Source organism: Cryptomeria japonica, chromosome 4 (genome assembly GCF_030272615.1).
Source record: "Cryptomeria japonica chromosome 4, Sugi_1.0, whole genome shotgun sequence".
NCBI classification, from domain to species: Eukaryota; Viridiplantae; Streptophyta; class Pinopsida; order Cupressales; family Cupressaceae; genus Cryptomeria; species Cryptomeria japonica.
In genome coordinates, this window is record NC_081408.1 from 510,675,912 (window position 1) to 510,694,840 (window position 18,929).

Consider the following 18,929-nt stretch of genomic DNA (forward strand, 5'->3'; position numbering starts at 1 on the left):
TAGAGTGGCAAAAAAGGATCATTCAATTGAGTGGAGATAGGCATGAAAGCTGTTTTCCATCCATAACCTAATAACAAAGATAAAAACAAAATGCTTGTCAAGATCAGCTACAACAACTATGGCTTCTGAAATGATTGAAATGGAGTTGTTCCAATCGTGCACTTGTCAAAGATTCATGTTTTCTTGGGAGAGATGCTCACCTCCATTCTGATAAAAGTTGGTGATTAAAACTTGAATACCTTTCTCTATATCTTTCATGGTTTCTACCTTAAACTTTTTTGATGTTTATTTTTTTTATCTAGAATTTTTCATGTATCTACTAACATAGTCCCCAAGCTAGCGTATATTATTACCAACTATCTTTAATTTGATAGTGAACTATTTTCAGATTCGATTGTGTGTAATTTTTTGGTCACACTCCATCCAATATCACAATGAAAATAGTTAGAGAGCATGAAAAAATGAGATAGAGCAGACCAAGGGAGCTAAAAAGAGGTAGGGAGGAAGCACAAAGAACAAGGAATGAAGGAAGACAAGAAAAGAAATAAAAAGTATAATAGAATATGAAAAAGAAATAAACACACAAACCACAACACAATAAGAAATAAAAAAAGGAAAAACATAAGATGACAAATATGTAATATAAGTGGCAGAAAAAGATCATTCAATTGAGTAGAGATAAGCATGAAAGCTTCCCTAACCTAATGATAAAGATAGAAACAAATTGATTGTCAAGATCGGTTACAACTATGGCTTCTGAAATGATTGAAATGGAGTTGTAATTGTACACTTGTCAAACACTTATAAAACAAAACATACCCTGTTATTATTACTTTTTGAAATAAATAGATTTTGATTGTTGAAATGTAAAAATACCCTTTTATAGATCTATAAGTGAATTTTCCAAAATATATATCTTTTAATATTTTAATTAGTTTTTATGTTTTATATTTTATTTTTTATTGAAAGTTGTCAAGGAAAAATACGAAAATTTATTAAAAAAAAATTAAAAAAATATGATGCAGTAGAGAAAAGAATCTATGTCAACATGATGTACTTCTTTTATGATTTGGATAAATAATTAAGAAAAAAGGTGATGGGAATTGGAAACAGTTATATTTTAGCACACACAACTTTTCAAATTTATTGAAAAATATATATTTATAAAAAATAGTAAACAATATATCCATGCACTAAATTTTCAAGTTATCAATATACAAAAAAAATTCAAGAAAAAAAAGTAAGTTTTACTAAATAAAGTGTGGTGGCTTGTGTTTCAGTAACTAAATTATAGTGTTTACTTTATAAAAAACTATATTCAAACAATTTTGTAAAATAGACATAAGAATATAAATTTGATTAGTTTACATCATTTCAAAATTCAAAATATATATTTCACTTTCTATTGATTTAATTTAAAAAGTTGAATCAACATTGGCCATTTCCTTTATAAAGTATGACACAACTTTGTACTTTTACCCTTATCAGAGATATTATTCATTCTGGCACTGATGAGTGGTGCTACTACTCAGGGGGAGTAGTCAACTTTGAGATTCAGAGGTTTATATTCTTGCTTTTATATTTTTATCAGATTTATGACATTGATGTCAAAGGGGGGGTGATAGTGATGTGGAAAATAAATTCAGAGATATCATTCACAGGGGGAGAGTTACTGATATTCAAGAGATTGTTGGTTGTCTTCCACAGGGGGAGACTTGTTTGACATTTCTTGGTACTTAGATGTTTTTCACATCTAGTGTTGCCATCAATGCCAAAGGGGGAGATTGTTGGCATTATGGATGAATTGATTATGTGTTGCATTGATGTTTTGTCATTGATGTCAACACTAGCTATTATGGTTCGTTACCGACAGATAGGTTTTTGTTACCGGTAGAAGATCTAGTGTTACCAGCATAAGAGACTATCTGTTGGACACTTCTGGCATGTTTGGATCAATGGAGTATGTTTGATTTCATGTGTTACATGTTCCTTGAGCATGTTTTGGTCAGTTGGTATTGACTTGGTAATTAGATGCTATCATACACTCTTGTAAACCCTTACCGACATTGGTTTAAGGTTTAATTGGGAGAACTTTTACTGAGGAATCTTGACAGGATGCATAAGTGGTGTTGGTGTGGCTTCTAGATGGATTTCAGGATGCTGAAGATGTTCTTTGATCGTGCTTCAACTGCTTGAAGACATTGCTTTGGAGTGGTGGACCCAAAATAGGTCCAATACCTATCTAGGTTATGGATCGATATCATGTTAACGTGTACTCTACACGTTACCAGGATATTTTAAGATGTTCTATGGATTGGTTATTGTTGTTTTGGTCTTAAGCCGACATGGCATATCATTGTAATATGAATTTATGTAATGATCTTATTGTAATATCTTGTAGGTGGCCTACCTAATTGGTTTGGGCCTTAGGGTTGGTATAAAATGATGTAAGATCTCATTGTAATAAGGGTGTTGTGGTCATGGAATGTAATATCATATGCGAAGGAGATTTGGTCGATCATTGGTGATCGAATTGGGATTATGGAAGAGGTCAAAGGCCTCCGATATTGAGCTTAACCGGGACTATAACCAGGCATGGTAGATGCTATCTCTGGCAGTTCACTCTATTGGATTGTTGTCCATTTATCTTAAGATGGTTGTTGCCTCTCTGTAGTCAGTGAGACTCTTTTGTAATGGGTAGTATGCTCTAGGTAGTGTGCCTTCCTGCATGTGCAAGCCCCTCATTGTATCACATACTTTCTGTAGAAGTATCATCTGACTATGGGTAGGCTCCCCACCATGGTTTTTCCCTTTCTGGGTTTTCCACGTACAAATCATGGTGTTATGTGGTATGGTTGCTTTGCATTGATTATATGTTTAATTGTTAAGTTTCATTGTTTACCGGTATTTGTTGTTGCTTTACTGATACTTAATCTGGTTTAAGGTTAATAAGTGGATTAAATGATATAATCTGTTAACAACTGATTCACCCCCCCCTCTCAATTGTTCACTGATTATCCTAACATAATTATGGCAAAACAAAGCATTAGGAGCAAAATTAGTGTGGAAAATACATAAGGACCCTAACTGAAAATGGGTTAGAATTCTCAAAGGCAAATATCTAGATGACATGAGCATAGAAGGTATTTTTAGAGTTCAAAACCCTCCAAAAGGTTCTAGGGTGTGGAATTTTATTTTAAATTATAGAATCTAATAAGAGATCAGATCTCTTGGAATGTCAAGGATGGTGGTAAAGCTCTTTTTTGGTCAGTCTCGTGGGGTGAATACTTGGCTTTGGATAAATTGATGGGGTAGAATAATCTTAAGATCATAACAAAAAGAAAATGGGGTATCTATGTGAAAGACTTTTTGGAACTAGTAGATGAGAATTCCTCTTTGGGTTGGAAATGGAGAAGTTTTGAAGATCTAACAATGGATAGAACATAGATTAAAGATTTGATGGATATTTTACAACAAAGGACATTAGTATTGAGTGTAGGGTCTAACTCAATCATCTGGATTGGGTCAAATATAGGTAGTTATAACTCGGAAGATGGGTATAACTCAATAATTGAAAATAAAAATTTGGAGAAAATGAAAATTCATGTATCCCTTTGCTGGGATAAAAGTTGTCTCCCTAAAGCGAGATATTTTGCCTGGACAACTTTGTAGGGTAGAATCCTAACAACAAAATGGTTCAAGAAACTTGGATACGAGGGCCCATCAATCTGAGTTTTGTGTGAGAAAGAGGAAGAATCTATAAATCATATACTATTGTCTTGTCCCCTTGCTGCAAAATGTTGGCAATGGTTTTGCATTAAACTAGGATGGATGCTAACTCTACCGAATGATATATTGAGTTTATTCAAAAGCTTATTCATTCAGTCTCTTTAATTCATTATTGATCTCTTCCCCATCAATTTTAATATGAGAGCTTTGGAAGGAAAGAAATACGAGGATTTTATAAGAGGAAAAATTGTCATGGGAGAATTTCATCAACAAAATAGAAGTGGCCATAGTGGAAGTAGTTAATAGTATATTCTTATCTAATATGCAAAAAAATTCCCAATTCTCAGGCTGGGACAACAAAATGAAGGGTAATTGGTTTGGTCACAAAACAACTTCCTTCGTTGGGAATGGGGATGAGTTTTCTTCAAAAGAAAGAGAGAGAATGAAATGGACTCTCCCAAAAGAGGGAAGGTTCAAATTGATCTTTGATGGGGCTTCTAGGGGAAATCCTGGAGCCTCAGGAGCAGGATGCATAATTCATTCTTTTGATGGAGTGGAAATAGACAAACAAGCCAAAGCATTACTAGAGGACATGAATAAATATTGTAGAAATCCATGCAATGATTGAAGGTTTAGCCTTATGTAGAGATCTTGGTCTTAAAAAAGTGGAAATTGAAAGAGATTCAAATATAATTATCAATGCTTTGAGGAATGGATATACTCCAAATTGGAGACTCAACACTTTTCTAAGTAGGGCTTTTGAATTGCTAAATTTTTTTTATGCTTATATTATAAATCACATCTATAGAGAAGCCAACGGTATGATAGACTATTTAGAAAACAGGGGAGCAGATGGATTTAATGAAAAAAAATAAAAAAACTCAGGATCTACAGAGATAAGATTTTAAGAAATAGAGTCATGCAGGTAGAAATTTTGATAGATTGGGTTAACGGTCAGATATGTTAAATTATGGCGGGGTATGAGTCTTCTCCGATATATGCAATATGAAAATGCGAGAGTCCAATTTCGCAAAGACATTTATTCCACTCTCCTAGTATTTTCAGAAGATTATGTGGTTGAGTAACAAAATATAACAACTTCAATGACAAGAATGTGAAGGAGAAAAGGGCATCTCAATTGATAAAAGGACATTTAAGTGGGTTAAAATGTTAATTGTTCAAAATGAAGGAAACTGAGTTCATAAGGAAGATTCAATAACTTGACAAAAAAATTTACAACTGACAAGACAAGTGAGGAGTGTTTTCAAAAATGAATCTCATCGAGAGGATATGCTAGGGTATAGGGTAGCTTCTTCGATAAGTGGGCATACAAATAAGTTGAAGCATTTATTGATTAAAATAAAGGAGATTGAGATCATAAGAAAATATAACCAAATTGACAAAAAATATTGACAAGTGATGGAATGGTGGAAGTTTTTCAAATAGAGTTTCCTGCTCTTAATAGCAGGGGCTTTAATCGAAAAAATTGTTAGAAAATGGATCATCAAGATTTGGTATGGATATCGATAAAATCATTTCTAAATTGAAAGTTGCGGTGCTTAGCCTAACTATTTAATTTACCTAGACTTCATACAAGGAGGAAAGATGGTTTGGTGTGGTTGAGTGAATATTTAGTAACTCATGATGGATGCATTCACTAAATTTTCCGATAAAGAGGCATTTTTTAGAAAGGATGGAGTGTGGATTAAATAGTACATGTTAGAGCAAGTATCCTTGAGTCAAGCCTTTTGTTGGGGTTCTCTCCAAATTTGATTTCTCATTAGCTTCTCCAACAAGCTTTTAGCTGGTTAAACTCTTCATATTCTACTGATGAAACTAAAGATTGGAATTGGTGTCCTCTAAAGTTAATGTGTTGTAGGTTTGGAAAGAGGCACAAAGAGTATGGACTCTCCCATTAGGATCCTTTCTTCCAGAAGGCAGATGACATTTGTCGGAGAAATCAAAGATAAAAGGATGAAGGAGGTGATGGAAATATCTCATTATGTCATAATTAGAGCAGTGAAACACATTTTGGGAGATGAATTTCTTAGGACTAATCACAAATACAGAGTAAAGATGGAGATACCAGTAGTATTTGTTGCCACCCTCCTCCACTTTGGCCTGCCAAAAAACAAAATGAAAGATTTATGCAAGAAGGTCTTTAATGCAAACCTACTAGGAGGATTGAACAATGTTATGAACAACATAGATGATAATCTGACAATCCCATTGCCAATGGACTATAATATCACGATTAGAAATGGAAAACCTCCTCCTTGGTTCTCTATCTTCTATTTTGAGAATGAGAAATTGTTTAGAGAAAGGCATTTCATTGTTGAGAAAAATGCAAATTTTCTCTAGTCCATGTCCCGACTAACAAAAATCTTTGAAGAAAACTTGATTAAGGATTATTTTGAATTGATTGGTCTAATTGAAGTGGCTCCTGAGGATAGGTTGGTGGAATGGGAAAATGAATTGAAAGCTTTCATGGTAAGCATTGGTCCAGAACCCTTGGAAGTGGTTGAATGCTTCCCATCTCAAAAATTGGTTTGGATTGGGCAAAGGATTCCAATTATCATTCATCTGGTGGATACCTCAGTTGCATCTGACCCTTCTTCACCTGCCCGATGATCTTCTTCAAAATACATGCTGCTTGGCCAATTTTGGACATTGTGTTTTTTCAGATTATCAGCTTAGATAGATTAGTTTTAGAATCACTTTTCTAATGACTTGGTTACTATAAAGACTGTTAATTTTTTATACTTTTCGGTTTATGCCTTAGAGGGATTTTGGCATAATTGAATATGGTATAACCTAGGGCAATATTTTAGGTTGGCTAAATCTTTTTACTATGTATTTACTGCTATTATTAATATAATTGGCTTCGGCCCTTGGATGATATTTTTTTTTTCTAAAAATGCCCTCATATAACACTTATAAATAGTTTCTATCTATAAGATAAAAAATCTCATTTTTACTTTATAAAATTTAATTTAATTTATTAATAAACACTTTTAACATTAATTTTTCAATGATAGGCTATGGACTCAATCGTTGGATTATGAGGGCCTCCCCTTTCGATGTCTTCATTGCTTCTCTACCAGTCACTTGGCCACACATTGTTCTCTCTTGTGTCGTAAAGGTACTGCCACTTGGTGGAAGGATGCTAATGATGATCACCTGATTGTCCTAGCTTTTGATTCTTCATCTAATAAATCTTCATAGGCTATTGATGATTCCTACTAGGAAGATGTCCTCCTCCTGTTGGTTTGGCCTCCTCAGACCTTATTGATCTATCTCTACTTCTTGTTGCTGGCATGGCCCCCTTTGGCCTCATGGACCCTTCTCTGCTTGTTTCTCCTGCTCTACTCTAGCTTTTGGTAGCTGATGTTTTACCTTGTCAGCATTCTGCACTCCCTATGTTGACAATCTCACTATGAGGATTCCCCCCCTAATCCTCCTTGTGATGGTGTTCCAAATGATAATATTGCTTGGACTGTTGTTCACTAATGAAGGAGAGATCATTCTTCCTCCTCCTAAACTCTTCCTCGAGTTGTGGATGTTTTTTCTCCCCACCCTTGATGTGGGTTACTAATTATTCTACAAGTGTGTTGTAAGTGCTCTATTTGAGCCTTTGTTGTCAATAACCTATTCTGTTGTTTGTGGCCTTTTTGGTTTGTCTTTGTACAAAGTCAACACCCTTGTTTTGCTACCTTTTTAATAAAAATCATTACCTTTTTCAACTAAAATAATATTAAATATCAATAATTACATTGAAGGTGCATTACACTCACATAATCGATGCAAAAACCTTGGTAGATAAAAACTAGAAGCATTAAATTTGACATCCTTGTTGGATGCCATCTTCCCACTTCAACAATTTTTTGCTTTTAGTTTTTTCGTACTCTAATATATTATTATAATAATAATGCAGTCTTAATAAAAAAAAATTTGGGTCAAGAGTTCAATAGAAATATAATAATAATAATAATAATTTTTTACTAAAAGTTTTTTTCTTTTCTAAAGATTTTAATGGAAATATAAAAATATAATAACAAGAATATATTAAATTTCTTCACACACTATTGTAGATGTATAAAAATGACCATATTCCTAAATGAATATTCAATGTTAATTTTATTCTCATTCCTCTATTTAGTTAAATTTAATTTAATTAAATCACCCGCATTCTTCTATTTAATTAAATAAATTATTCAATTTATTTAGTTAAATTCACTTAAGCTCTTTATATCATTTAATTGAATAAATCATTTTATTTAATTAAAACCCTTCTCCCTACCTTTTAATTAAATTTACATTTAATTAATAGTTTACCCCAATTAATTAAATCTAATTTATTTAATTTCCCAGCTTGCAACCAAATTGAAATAAAGCAATTTATTTTAATTAAATCCTATTATCCCTCATTCACTTGCATTTTCCTACATCTCCCACTTGCATCCTAATCCCCTTCCTAAATTCTTCTAGAATCCATCTAATCCTAATCAATTAACCCAAACCCATTCATTATCCCTTTTCCCTAAATTTGAGGAGGTCACTTCTCAAATTTGGAGCAAGCAAAGTCTTCAAAAGGCATTAAAGCCTTTATGCCTTCAACAAGCTAGCTTGTTGAATACCCCCAAATTTAGAAGGACTCTTACAAATTTGTCCCCAAAGTCTTCAAACCATTAATGGTTAACTAACCCTTAGTGGCATGGTTAGAGACTTTTTGCCTAACTTAACCCAAGGGTCTCATCAAACATTTATTGCTTTGACCATGGTTATCCCTTTAACCTTTGCACAAGAGTTTGTCCTTTGGGTAAAAGCTTTATCCAATGGATAACCCTAACCTAACCTTAACCCTTACCTTCTAAGGTAACCATGAGGTCTTCTCAAGCATTTAATGCTTCTTACATCTCCTCTCAAGCAGTCTTATGTTGACAATTGTCACCATTTCCTTGGTGAGAATTGTAAACATGGATTGATAACTTTCAATCCCGACCATTGATTAACTCCTCCAATCTTGAACATCCATTGCCCTATTTTCACTATAAATAGAGCTCTCATTCCTCCATTTTGAGAATCCATGAAATCTTTTAGTATCTCATTTATGCTCAAATTTATCAATACATCTAGCTTCTCTTTGTAATAGGAATTAATCTATTAAGAATTTTAGAGTACTTCCTTTATCATTACCTTAAATCATTCAACTAGTATATCATGTTAGGATAGTATTGCTACTAACCTTGTCATCTTATAATCTAGTTTACTTCATTTGTAGAATCATGCATAGATAGGATGCATTTCATGTTAAAATCAATCTAAAGCATCCCTCGTTCTTGCATTCGTCATCCCTAAGTCACTTTGCTCAGTGATCTAAGAGCAAAGACATTGTCTTGAGGGACCTTGCGAGATAGAGAACCATGGAACCTACCTTGGGAAGTTGAGTCATTCCTCATGACTCCATAACTTGCACCAAGAAGTCATGTGGGTGTGTGAACAAGCTCTTTGGGACCATATTTTCACATTTTGAGTTTCATAGGCCCGCTTTTTTCGCACACAACTATTAATTTATTCGATGTCTCCTGCTCCCGCTCAAGTGTTTTCAAATTCCTCCTCTCTTGCTCGCAACGACTCCCTTGTGTTGGCCCCTTCCATTGTGATTGGCATTGCTGGTGTTGGCATCGCTGCCTTTGTGGGTTGTGGTGGGGGATGCTTCTTAGTGCCCTTACCCACGACCTTCCCTCCCCTTTGTGCTACTAGGTCTGTGTGCGTTGCTCCCCTGGTTGTGGGTTCTAGTTCCCCCACGACTGGTGTTCCGATTTTGCATTTGGATGCCCTAGCTGTTGCTAATGATGCTCCGGTTATTAGGGAGTCTCCCGAGATTGGTGTTTCTCCTAACAACCCTCCTTCAGGTGCTAATGCTTTGCCCAAACCTCCTTTTGTTGGGATTCGTAGCTTTGCTCGTGTGGCTAGATCTGTTGCCCATCCTTCCAAGGGGGTTTGACCTCTTCCTTGTGCCAAGACTTGTTGTGGTTTGTGGCCGGGAGGTTGTGGAGAATGTTGATTTCTATCAACGTAGTGCTTTGGTTTGCAAATTTGCTGGGTTTTGGCCTTCTCTTCCGAACCTTCATCGTTGGGTTAGTGATTCTTGGAAGCCTTTAGTTGCTCATGGCATTGAGCTTTTCCCTTGTGCTAAAGGCTTCTTTTGTTGCTTCTTTTACCTCTACTCTTGATCGTGATTTGGTTCTGAGAAAGTTGTGGACTTGGGGGGATCTCTCCCTCTCTATTAAGCCTTGTAATTCTTCCTTCAACCCCCTTATTGAATCTCTCTTTATTCATCCGGTTTGGGTCTGCCTCCCCAATCTCCCTCTCCATTTTTGGGAGCCTTCTTATTTTGAGGCCATTGGTAACTCCATTGGCAGCTTCTTGAAGGTTGATGATGCCACGTTCTCCATGGGTCATTCAACCTTTTCTCGTATGTTAATTGATGTCGACACATCTTTGATCCTCCCTAGGGATGTGGTTCTTATGGTTGGGGAGAGGCCTTGGACTCCGCCGCTGGATTATGAGGGCCTTCCCTTTCGCTGTCGAAGGTGCTTCTCAATGAGTCACTTAGCTTCGGACTATTCTCTCTCTTGCCGCAAAGGTGTTTCTTCTTGGTGGAAGCGCGCTACTGAAGATCACTTGACTATTAATGCTTCATACTCTTTGGTTGAATCCTCTCGTGATGAGGTGCCCCTTAGTGCTAATGAATTCTTTGCTGATATTACCGCTACCATGGACTCTTCTGCCCCTTGGCTCCTACATTTGTTGCTCCTGTGCCTCTGCTTCACTCTTCTCCTGGCGGTTTTGCTCTTGATGTTGTTCTACAACATCATTCTCCTGTTGTTCTACATTAGTCTGGCAGTGTCTCTGCGGGGTCTTCCCTACCTGATTGTTCTCTGATTCCTAATGATAGTGGTTTTCCTGATGGTTTACAAGCGAGATCCTTTCCGCTTGGTCATTCCCTTGATGGCCCCGAGAGTAGTATCGCCTGGACTGTTGTTTGTCACAGGCAGAAGGGGAAGTCCTCCCCGCTCCCCCTTGGATTGGGTGTCCACACCTCTCTCTAAGTTAGGTTTGAGTTGTTGAAGGTTGGACAAATTCCCTTTGTTCGACCTTGTTGGTCCCGAACTTTCTCCGATGTGATGTTTTACCTGCCTGTAGGCTTTTGTTTTTTTGATAGTCTCTTTCTATGTTAAGGGTCAGTGCCCTAGTTAACGCTGCTTTTTTAATAAAAAACAAGAATATATTAAAATTTAATCATATAATCATATCATTATAAAAAATTTAATATTAATTACAATATCATGATGTAATAATGGTTTAATATTAATTATAATATAATAATTAAATAGAATAATAAAAAAATATGAATATAGGTAAAGTAGGCCCAAAGATATCATATTTATTATGATAATAAAAATAAAAATATATAATATCTTTCGATGTACTTTGCCTATATTCCCGTAAAGATAAATATGCTAGTTATATAAATTAATCAAAATAATTTTAATTATTATTTAATTTTTTTTAAAACATCAAATTCTATATTATTTATAATCAAAATTAATAACACCAACAAATATTTAAAATATTAACACAAATTTCAATAAAAAATAAAAAATAAAAAATAAAAAATCATAACAATTAATTTTATTTCTTCTCAATTGTTACAACTATTTTAAAGTTCTATCTACAATTTTTTTTTCATCAAATAAATGAACACAACTTAATCCTAAAACTTGTTTTCCAATTTTTTTTTTTTAATTTAATAAAAAAAAAAAAGGCCAATGTGAAACCCGTACAACTATACATTAACAAAACTCTTAAGTGAGTAAAATGAAAAGTTCATTCCCTTTCTCACACCTAAGAAATGAACAAAATTGATATGTGAGAATTGGGTTTGAAAATTGAAGCTTCCTTGCATTTATGACTTCTAAAGTAATATGTTGCTACTTAGTGACTGCCAGCAATCTCATACAATTTAAAGATAACAAGTTACAGCTAAGTTCATTCACTACTCCTTATCAATACCTACCAATATATTTGTTGAAGACTTTGTATTGATGAATTATTCATAGCAACGATGACACACTCCAGAGCATTATTCACATGATCTGATTTCTTATTTCTTATTGAAGACTACTTATTCTACACAGTTGTCAATCTCATTAATAATGACACATATCTTCACACTTCCTCTAACTCTCTTTCCAAACATGAAAATTAGTCACAATGACACAAAGCAAGGTATTTTTAAAATCATCATAGGAGAGAGGACTTTATAATTGTGCATTGTAATTTTGAGCCTCTCAAAATTATATGTAGTAATTTTGAATGACTCAAATCTACATAGTAGCTTATTTGACAAGTTAATTATATAAACTTGAGATTTCAAGTCCACACAATCAAATATGATGTCATGTCAACATTTTTTGAGGTGTTATAAAAGATCTTAAGAAAATTAACATATATAATTATATATTAAATTACATTTTATTTAAATACACCCATTTAATATCACATAGTAATCTTGTCCAAGGGGTTGAACCTCTCAAAATTATATTGATGGTTTTGAATGACTCAAATCTACATAATAGTTTATTCGAAAAAATTACTATTTAAACTTAAGATTTCAAATTCATATAATATCACATCAACATTTTTTTAAAAGTGTTGTAATAGACTTTAAAAAAATTAATCATCTATAATTATTGACTCTTAGGTTTAGATAGGTTTTGTATATTTTAAACAAATATTTAATCATTAAAATAATGAAATGTAGAAAAAAAAAGAAATTATAAATATAATTTTTTTGGACTCTTTTAAACACCAAGAACAAATACAATAAATATATTTAGAGTCTTTTTAGACACTTATTTCATTTTCTATATTAAAATAAATATATCACAATCAATTAAAATATATTCATTGTAAAAGTAAGGTGAAGCATATTTTAAAAAAAAAAATCTAATCTCAATTGGAATGATATAGACATTTTAAAAAGTTATTGAAAACAAAAAAATATAATTAAAAATTTATCAAATTTCACTTTCATATTATTCTTATTTTAATAATATTTCATTTGTACTATATACCATTACCTAATATTTTTGAGTAAAAAATTAAAAATAATATAATACTCTATAAATTCTATATATTATGTATTATACATTACCTTATTTCAAGTTATTATTAAAAATATAATTATATGTAGAATATAAAAAATTGTCTTAAAAGATATCCACTTCGGAACAAAATCATAGCCTAATTGAAATGGATTTACATAAAATTTATAACTTTTAAACTTATCATTACTAGATTTCTTAATTGCTACTAATTTAAGGAATTAAATTATGCACTTTCTTTAATCTTCAAATGACATTTATAACATTTATAATCATACATTTATAAAGATTAAAACATTTTTTAAGTAAGATATATAATGTTTTTTATAATTTATATTAGTGAAATTAGTAATGTGATAATTTTATAACAATAATCTAATTCATATTCTATAGCTTATTATAATTGTGTAATTTTTTTTCTATTGTGCATGTGACCCATCTTGATTTGCATCCCATTCCTTGATTTAATAAATTTTTACCTCTCTTTTAGTTACTACATATACATACATGTTGAAAAAAGGTAAACAAAAAATAAGAAAATATATATAGACATGATTCATTATTCTCAACAATAGTATTCAAGTTTAAAAAATAAATGGGAAGAAATTATTTTTTAGGAGCTATTTTATTTTCTATCACCTTTCATTTTTATTTTTTTGAAAGTTACATTCTGTTTTCCCTTGTCAATTGTTTTTACTTAACAAGATATTGTTAATAACGTTAATAAATTAACAATCAAAATAAACATAATGTAATCCAAAAACTAAAATGCCATCATCTTCACCTATTATTATTATTTTTATGCCTAGAGACATCCACAATGACATCAAAATGTCCTTAAACAAAATTTCATTTTTGAAACAATCTGACATGCAAATGATAAATAAATGAGAAGAACATTTATTTTAAATCTCTCAACATATTTTACATATATTTTTTTAAATATAAATATACTAATTAATAATAAAAATAGGAAATTTTCTCCATCTTTGATTCTTTCTATCTCCAAAATGCAAACGCTAAAGACTACGGAGTTTACTTATCTATGCATGTTTATCATCAAATGAGTCAAGTTCTTCATATCCATCTGTAAAGTGTAAAGAGACTGAATAATATTCCTTTCTTAACTGCACAACAAATCATTTAATTTAAATATCTCTCAAACCCATTTTCTCATTTGGAAAAATATTCCAATTTGGCATTTGACTTCTTAAATTTGCATCTCTATTAAATGAAAAAGACAGTCTCCCTTAATTGTAAGCCACCAATATATTATCTCTCCACTCATTTTGTATTAAACATGTGTCAAATATCCTCTCCAAGTGCAAACTAGTCAATAAGAAAGCACAGATATTAAAATGTCTAAAAATTCAAAACAAATAATTAAAGTATGACATCATATACAGAAAGAATAGCCAGGCCATTGTTCTTCAGGTTGACTTCAACTCTTTCTGTACCATAATAAATATAGCTGGCAATTACAGTCAAAATATGGTTTTGGGATGATTATTAGTTATTACATGGACAAACTTCAAACCGACGTTAATTGACGGTAATTGCAATTTCATAGTTTAAAGTGTTGAAAATGTTTTCTGGTTGAATAATTTTCAGTACAGAAGCTCTGAAAATTATTCAAAAGTTGAATAAAGTCTATTTTAAACAACTTAAATAATTTAGACAAAGTCCTTGGAAAAGAATAACAATTGAGCAAAAGAAAAAATCTTATTGTGGGTGGTTGTTTTTTCTTGATTTCATTTAGATTTGATTGTAAGTTTGTATAAGGGAGCATGACAAACATATCAAAGAGAATTTTGGTTGGAAATTTACTTAGTATGAAAGACAAAAATGGGGGATCTATTAATGATCATGATTTATAGGTGTCATTGACGAGCATGTTCATAGACATATAAATGCATTTATGAAGTTAGTCTTAAATTTTATTTTTATATAATGTCAAGTCTAAGATATTGTATCTATAAATATCATTATACAACATCATGGATTGTGAAAATTTCATGATTTTAAGATATTATACTTTAGTTACAATTGAATAGCTTATGACTTGGAATTGTTTGTATATCTATTTTGAAGATGAATAAGAAAGAGTGTAAATAGACTTATTAGCATAGAGATGGAGTATTGCAATAATAGAAAAGTTAGTTTGTTGAGTACTATTGGTATTATAGTCTAAAAATCAAATGGTTGAAACTTGTTTTCAAGTTATTAACTTATATGATAAACCTAGATTCTATGTTATGTTTTTATAGTCATTCTTTCAACATAAGGTTGACATGCATAAGTATTAATCTAGCTTCCTTTTGGAAAAGGAAAATCATTTGTTAAAGAAAAACGTAGCTTGCTTACTAAGTTGCTAATATTAACAATCAACTTGAACCTTTGGACTAGAAGACTTATAATCTCTCTCAATACCTAAAACAAATCTCTTAGAGCTCTTCTACTATGTAGACTGTAGTACCCCTACCCTAGTCTACTTCTAACCTTGGTTTAATTTGGATTAGTTTATCGTAATATTATGATTAGTGTCAGATGTTGGATTTAACGCATAGCTATTGATGTGGTTCTCACACTAGTTGTATGCAGGTTATTCAGTGTACCTATTTCGTGATTTTAGTATCGGACTAACGCTTTCATTAGATTGTATATATGTATGCATGTATGATCTTTGGTTGCAGGAGATTTCAGGTACGAAGTCGCATGAGTGCGAGGTTCGTCGTCACCTGGTTTTGCAGGTTTGAGCATACCCCTTTTTAAGCCGTAGAGTTGGTTTAGGTGGTCGTCAGACCTTAGTCGACCTTAGTCGTGCTCTAGTGAGCATCGCCAGTCGTCGTCGGTAATCCCTTCTTGTTTGGGTTTGCGAGTCGTCTGTTTGGTTGACCTCCTCGATTTGCGTGCCTGGTGTGATTGGTTAAATTGATGAATTAGTCCTTAGTAATTTCTTGATTAAATATATGCGTTTGTGCATTGAAGATTAATGGATTAAATTAATCAGGTATTCGTTATGCGATTTTCGTTGTTAATGAATTACCTGTTTTAAATTGGAAGCAAATTTGAATTAATGTCTGTTTTTGAATATTAATGCATTTATATATGCTGTTGAAAAGAACGTTTTAGATTTTATCGCCATAGAGTTAATTGTGTTCTGTTGGCTTATTTGAATTGAAAGGTTAAATTTGATTATATGAGAAATCGACTTTTGATTTGAAAAGCAAGTTAAATTGTTAATAATTAGAAAATGATTAATTTTGGAGGAATTATTTGTTAATAAAAAGATTTTATTCCAAAAATAGAATTTGGGAGTCAACTCTTCCATATAACCCAATTTGGGAAATTTGGAGAGGATGGACAATTTTTGGAGGAGATTTGGGGAATCTGACAGGTGGGCTCTCCCTCAGCCATACCAGGATTGCGAATTGAGGTAGGATTCGGAATTGGTTATTGAAAATCAATTTGATTGTTCATATGAATTTGGCTGGAAAATTTGGTTTTGAGTTTTTTGGTTTTGAGATGCTGGTTATTCCTCCTTGTTTTTGGGCGTTTGAAACCCTGGGGCTTTTGTAGAGAATGAGAAAAACCCTACATGAAAACATGATATCAATCTTATTTGGTTTAAAACGAATTCTTATTGAATCGGAATTTATATTCATTATCAATTTCTTGATGGGCATTTGACGAAGTCCGGACTGTGTTATAAAGAAATTTTATCAGTTCATTTTTGAACTGTGTTTTAAGAGATTTATTCGTTTATTTTTTTTAAACCGAACCTGGGCGTTTTTATCTTTCTCGGGCTGGGGCGTTTTCTTTTAAATGTTTTAGCTGTGGGTCGGGGTTTGGGAGAGCGGGGAGCGGAGCTCCACCCGCTCCCCTCCCCTCCCCCGCGTGCGCCCCCACTTCCTCCCTATCGCCGCTCGCCCTCCGTTCTCACCCCCGTTTCCCTCGCCGCGCTCGCAGTTTGTGTGGGGCTGCGGCCCACGGCGGTGGCCGCAGGGGCCGCGGTGGCCGCAGGGCGCCGCGACACCTATGGGCACCACCGCGGGCGCCGCCCGCGTGCCCTAGCTTGCGCCTTAAGTGCGCTTTTCGTTGTTTTTAAAAAAAAAAGGAACTTAGGTTTATTTTAATGCACTTCTTTGTTTAAAACGTAGTTCGTTTCAAACGATATTTTAAATGCATTTTTTTGTTATGTTTTAAATTAGTTATAAAATGATTTTCTTTAGAATGTATTTTCTTCTATCATGCAAAAAAAAAAAAAAAGAAAACTTATGATATTTTATATCATTTAAAGGAGAGTAATTTTAATGTTGAGTTTAATTAGTTTTAAACTGGATTAGGGTGGCATATAGTGGTAAATGATAATTAGATATGGATTTATCTTATAATGGGTTTATAAGTGAATTAAATATTCAATCCCATTTCTCGACCTATGCTCCTTTCCTGATTAAGTTTTAAAACTGTTGATTTTCGCAATTGAAAATTGTTGATGATGTTAAATTTTATCGTGGAACAGATCATTTGAGTAATTGTATAGTAGTGAAATACTTATCGTTGGGTATTGAAATTAAACGATGTGCTTTTGGAAATGATTAGCTTCTTTAGTTTCTCTTTCTACATTTTTATTTCCGTTATTCGCATAATGCATCTGGAAGTGAAATTATGAATCTGTAGAGATTGATTTTTAGTCCAGTATGTTTATGACGTTTGGGATGGAGATTAAATATCTTATTTTAATCATTTAAACGGTTGTCTGAATTTTAATAATATGAATTGTATAAAACTCTTTATGGCTTAAATTGCCTGTTCAATGCTTTGAACCTTAGGAGTTAGAAACCCAGGAACGACTTATCCCTTGACAAGGTAGATAACTGTAATATGTTTTTAGATCATGTAGAAAACTTGATCGTTTTTAATGTTTAAATCAACTTGAGGGAATAATGTCTTTTCTGATTATTGCATTGCGAGTTTAATTACTGTATTCGCTTTAATTATGAAATGGCATGTTTTGCTTTGTAAGTAGGACCCTGTCGTATGGATGATTTGGTGTTCCTGTATCAGTCCTTGAATTCCGAGTTGATTGTTGTATTGTGATGTTGTCATAATTGGCCATATCCTCTTTGAGTGAGTCGAATAATGATTCATGGTTAACCTTAGTTGTCAGGTCTCTAGTTAGAGTACCGTCAGTAAGTGATTACCGTTGGGTTGTGTTTGACCAGATGATTGTTCTCCTTCTTGAACTCCGTTCGTCTTACCATGTGTATTCCGTGGTTTGAGTCCGTCTGAGTTAGTCTAGTGTCGTATGGGAAAGTGGCTTTCGATTGGGGGCCGCGCCCAAAGTGGCTGCTGGGTAACCCATCGAAAGTGAGTCTAATAAGTGATAACCTAAGTAGATTAGAAAATAATCTCTAAATAAGATAATGTGCCTCACACATGGGACGAATGCTATCATAGATTCGGCATGCTGTGAGAAGGCCTGAAATGGCAAACTACCTTCCTTGTCTTCACGAGAGGATGTGTGGGTCCACATGAGGCTTGGATGGGCCGGAAGTTCAGATTAGGTTGCTAGGGTTACCAGTGTATGGGCCGGGACCTATGAAGACTTGCCAGGGTATCCATACCAGGTTGTGTGATGACACTTGTCCCTACGTTCGCTAGTGGGTTGTCGTTTGTCCTGTCTTGAGTACCTTTGTGAGTCGTCCCTTATCGCTGCCCTTGTGAGAGTCGGTTCCATGTTAGACCTTGGGTGGTGATGGCTCAGTTTATGGATGCTCTTCTGGACCTCTTGTTTTAGCTTTGATTATGTTCAGCTGGATCCTGTTCCTTGTAAGGATCGTTTATGTATTATTGACCGATGTGGTCGTTTGTATATTGCTTATGTATCGCCTTGATGGCTGGATTGTATAGTGTAACCTCTTGTACTCTCATCCTTATTATTTATCCGAGGGGGTCTTGCAGTTGAGCAGACCCGGAGATGTAGCCCTTTAGGGGTGAACTCCGAGATCATTATGGTGTTATGTG